Here is a 5,763-nt window from a genome sequence, read left to right on the forward strand (position 1 = left end):
TCTTTTTTTCCATAGTCTGGGACTTGGGATAACATTTCAGAACACTAAGGCCCTACATGAGTCTTATGGGTACTCTCCCCACTTTCTGCCTTGGGGTGCTCTAGCCATGGGGATAGAATGAGGTTTCGTTAAGCCACACTAGATATCCAAGTATATAGTGCCACCTATGCTTGGATTGAGAGTAATTGACCATTCAATCTCCCGGGGGAGCTAGAGTTGGCTCTTGAACACTTAACCAAACTACCCTGCTTGTATATCTGTATTCACTCTAGCTTTAGACTCCTTAGTGGATATATCATCACCCAACACGTGGGCATAGCCTTCCTATGTCACACTAACCTTTCCTAGCCAAATTGGCTCCACTGCCCCATGGGATGATCACTTTGGGCTTTCACCCAACAGCCTATATTAGTATTTGGACTCAGACTTAAACTCGGACTTAGTCTTGGTCTCGGTCTCGGACTTGGACTTGGTCTTGGTCTTGCACTCAGTCTCGATCTTAGTCTTAGTTCCATCTCGAACTTCATCTTGGGTTCCATCTTGGACTTCATCTCGGGTCCATCTTGAACTCCATCTCGGGTCCATCTCGGACTCCATCTCAGACTCCATCTTGGCTCCATCTCAGACTCTATTTCGGGTCCATCTCAAACTCCATTTCGGGTCCATCTTAGACTCCATCTTGGGTCCATCTTGGGTCCATCTCGGACTCCATTTCGGACTCCATCTCGGATCCATCTCGGACTTCATTTCGGATTCCATCTTGGGTCCATTTTGAGTCCATCTTAGCACTTCCACATATCATATGTTGGTCCTTTTGTGTCCCTTTTCTAGAGATTCACTTATTGTTTGCTTCAAGCTTGTTCCTTGAGCCCTTTGTTAGGAGTTTCACTCCCGCTCTTGACTTTTCAAATGTAGTGCATGTGATCATGGGATGAGATTTGGATATACTGTCACCGTGGATCCTTGGAACCTTAGGGGATAAATGGGGATAAAATAGCCATTAAGGGCTCTCTCATCAAGCAATTGCCCTTTTTCCAGTTGGTTTAAGGGGAGAGAGATAAGGTGTGCTACATCAAGTCAGAGCGTTTAGTCCAAACGTGTTACGCTCATTTGGCTTTTACTTTGGCCATTACCATCTGGCACCCTTTCGGCTCCACTTTTGGGGCTCTAGAATTTATTTCTCACAACTCCACCACCCATAGACGAAACTTGATGTCTTTATCAAATGATAAACCATTTTATAAAGTAACCATATCATGGATTACCACTTTTTATCTTTAGCACCTAGCCATTATTTTGTAAGCGACTAATTTTTCCATCCTACTTTAGTCACTTATCCACACCTCCGACCACTTGGAGGAGTCTCATTCACAACCTCCTTTTAGTCTGATTCAAGACTTGGGACTTGCTAGCCCCGGGAATGGCATCCATACCATTCATCCTTTGCACTTGGTCTAAGTGCTCCATGTGTCCAGTCCCAAGACTGACACCCCAAGGTACCACCGACATACTAACCCGTTACGCTAAAGCCATGCCCATTCACCTTGGTACCCTCGGTGGCCCAGCACCACCTGCATCGCAGTCCCGTCTCTCAACGACTGGGCCATCTGTCTAGGAGTGACCATCCAAGATCCACTCCTTAACATTCTTAAGATGCCCACAGACAACTTGAACACTTCACCAAATTACCCTACTTGACAGTCCTTATTCACTCTAGCCTTGGACCTCCCAGTGGTTATCCCATCACCCAACACTTGGGTACAGCCTTCCTGGGCCAAACTGGCCTTTCCTGGCCAAACTGGCTCCATTGGAGTCTTCCCCCTTACTATAATTTTGGAGCTCACCAAACCCCCCAAGGTCTGGGAGACGAATGCTTTGGGCTTTCACCCTCTCAGACTCGAACTCGGACTCGGACTCGGACTCGGACTTGGGCTCGGTCTCGGCCTCGGTCTCGGTCTCGGTCTCGGTCTTGGTCCCGGTCTCGGTCTCGGTCCCGGTCTCATTCTCAACTTCGGACTCCGTCTCGGGTCCATCTCGGACTCCATCTTGGGTCCATCTTGGACTCCATCTCAGGTCCATCTCGGACTCCATCTCAGACTCCATCTCGGGTCCATCTCGGACTCCATCTCGGACTCCATCTTGGGTCCATCTTGGACTCCATCTCAAACTCCATTTTGGTTCCATTTCAGACTCCATCTCGTGTCATGTGTTGGTCCTCTTGTGTCCCTTTTCTAGAGACTCACTTATTGCTCACTTTGTGCTTGTTCCTTGAGCATTTCATTGGGATTTCCACTTTCGCTCTCGACCTTTCAAGTCGGAGCTTTTAGTCCAAACGTGTTACACTCGTTTGGCATTCGCTTCGGCCACTACCACATGGCACCCTTTCGGCTCCACTTTGGGGCTTAGGGATTTGTATCTCACAATTCCACCACCCATAGACAAAATTTGATGTCCTCATCAAACGATAAACCATTTTATAAAGTAACACTAGCATATATTACCTTTTCCATCCTTAGCACATAGCTAATATTTGTCAATGGTTTGACACTAAAGGCTCACCATACCTTATCCAACCTCTAAGGAGCATAGTATCTATAACATAAAGACTCACTTGACCACCTCAAGTGGTTCTCTCCCTTTTATTGGTTTAGCTCTCGCTAAACCCATTAGAGACACATTCTTTAGCTCAATCCCATTACTCATTCTCAAGTAGTCTCAACTTCTATTGATATAACTAGTTCATTTTAAAACTTTTAATTTTGACTTCTTGAAATCAATTTCTTTAGTGTCTTTGACACCTTTCATTGCACATATTGTGCAACTTCACTTCCCCATCTTAGGAAGTTCTCCACTATCATCCTCCTTTCTATTTTGTGCCACATTTGGCACTAAGTTCCAGCTATCGTAAGTTGTGCTAGAGCTGTCCACGACCCTAACATTTGGCTACTTTGCCGCTCCCTCCCTTGGAGCTTTCACTTTTGCCAACTTGGAGCATTTGGGAATCCATCCTTGGAAGCACACTTCTTTTCTCACAATCCGTTAGCATCCAACACCTTAATGTCCCATGCCTAACTTTGCCATTTAGATTCCTTTCAATGAACTCTATGGCCCACATTTGGCCACTAGTTTTTTTGCTCTTATCCGTTGATTGTTGCACTGAACAATATAGGATCACTACCTCCATTCTCGAGGTATCCTTTTGGTTCCATGGCAAAGGCTGTACTTTACTAAGTCTAGAGGGTGCTCACTCTTAGTAGGTATCTTTTGCATTTTCTGCTACGGGCTCTGTCCATGGCCCAACTTTGCGACCCTCCCATAGCTCTCTCCTAGAAATTATTTTTTGGACTTACTATACTATCGTATTGGCATAGCTAATTTCCCTTTAGGTGTCCTTCCCACTTGGTCACCTTGACCAAGCCACACCATTATCAATAGTTCCAATCAACACTTTGAACTAGGAATCATATTCCTTAACCCAAACAAAGACCTTGTCCTTGTTTAACCACAAGATCACTTAGTGATCTCATCTTAACCCCTTAACAGGTTTACCAATAGGAACTAAGTCTTCTAGACCTTTTTAAATTGTTGACTATGACCCCGGGGGCATCCCCCACACTTTGCGGTGCGCCCAAGCCAGCCCTTCCGGCCAAGGATCCATACCAACTGAGACTTGGGTGTCCCCATCTTATTCACAATGTCCTTGGTGCCCTTTGCACCAAAGTGTTCAAATTAGATATGCCGAACTTTCACTCTAAGCAATCTAACCGTGCATCACAACTCCGGGCATCCCCCGCTTGGTGATGTGCCCAAGCCAATTTCCTCATTGAGAGTCTATGACCACTGAAATATGAGTGTCCTCATATTCCAAACCATCACCACACCCTAATGATTTGGGACTCGAACCCAAGCACTAGAGGGTCAGGACTCAAACCCGACCTCGGTATATGCATCTACGGACAGCATCACCCTAGATGCCTGGCGTGACTCCCCACGCTGGTGCACCAATTTATATCCAAAGTGCACTACGGATCATAGCTTATGAACTTAGTCCCTCCAAATTGCCAAATCCTTTCACTTGACAAGTCTATGATCATGCATGAACTCCTCCATACTTGACCCGATGGGCCACCTCTTTTTAAGTTAGCACCTTCAACTAGAGGATTCGTTCCCCTAATTTGCCACTCTTGCTTAGCAAGTCATCCGACCAATGTAACATGGTTTCATGCATAAGCGTGAAAGTCTTTGACCATCGACTTTCGTTCAGAGTCATCCTTTTGAACACTTGGGAACTACTTCCTCAACCTTGATAGCATTGCCTTATAGCAAGCTTCAAGACCACGCTTTTGCTACCCCACTCTGATTTCACGTATTCTATGAACCATTTACACTTGGCTTTTTAGGTACTACGCTACCTAAAATTGTCTTTGGGAACCTTGAAGGAACTCTGTCCCTTATCTTGTTAAGGCTTGTCCTTTCGCAAGTTTTCTAATTGCTATATAGTCTAACATGGACAAGTCCATGCCTTAGACTCTCCATGGCACTATAGTTGCTAGTAACAACATGCTCCAATGCCCACTTGATTCTCCACTCCCAACGGACATAACCACCCTTGGTTATGCTTTTCAATTCCTATGGTTTGGTTCTATTCCTTTATTATTTGTTTTTGGCCTCACATATTTCCTTCAGTTATTTGCCTCGAAACTAGGAGGATGGCTTTGCACTTTCTACCATGCCTTAGCAAATATTCTTGGGGATGAACCTATCTGATAGCCTAGGGAGTGGTTCCTCAATCTGGGTATGCTCACCTTATAATCCCACATACCAGGATTACCGTTGCTACATATGGGTCTTTATATGCCCATCACTAGCCTTGCCAAAATTCCATTTTTGGCTTTGTCCAAATTGGGTAGACGGACTTCTCCCGTCTTTGCAACCTTGGACATTGCAAAGATAGCACTTTCTATCCATCATTTGCTAGGGACTTCGTCCCTTGGGCTTTATTTATTGCCCTCACGACATCAAACATCACCTCCTAGTGTTCTAGAGTGTTTAAGTGTCCTAATGATGGCCTCTTTGACAATGAGCCTTCCCTTTTACGACATTGACTTACTATATCGCAACATAAGCAATTTATCCCCCATAAGAGTATATCTAACTTCCTTATGCCATTAAAAAGTCTTTGGTAGTTACCTTCTACCAGTTTAACCAACTATTTTGCACCTTTTGCTTAGTTGCCTCATAGTTGTCAAGTCCTACAACTCATTGTTGGTGCTTCCACACCTCCATCATTATTTGGCTCACCACACTCCAACTGCATGCCTTCCAGCTTAGGCTATGCCATTCCCATTTTCATTAGGATTCTTTTGGGAAGGGGTTCTCGTGAACCCGCCAACTCACCTTAAAGCATCATGCCTTGGCACATTCAGTGTCTGCACACCATTGGCTCCACAAGCCTACCTTTATGACACTTCTTACTTGTGTCTAGGTCCTTGCCAAGACCAATACAATTCTTTCTCATACCAACTATCCATTAGCACTATGTAAGCGACTAATTTTTCCATTCTACTTTAGTCACTTAACCACACCTCCGACCGCTTGGAGGAGTCTCATTCACAACCTCCATAAGTCCTATTCCGGACTTGGGGACTTGCTAGCCCCAAGAATAGCATCCGTGCCACTCAACCGTTGCACTTGGTCCAAGTGCTCCACGTGTCTGGTCCTAAGACCGACACCCAAAGGTACCACTGACATATCGGCTCGTTA

This window comes from Selaginella moellendorffii, unplaced genomic scaffold (assembly GCF_000143415.4).
Source record: "Selaginella moellendorffii unplaced genomic scaffold, v1.0 SELMOscaffold_32, whole genome shotgun sequence".
NCBI lineage: Eukaryota > Viridiplantae > Streptophyta > Lycopodiopsida > Selaginellales > Selaginellaceae > Selaginella > Selaginella moellendorffii.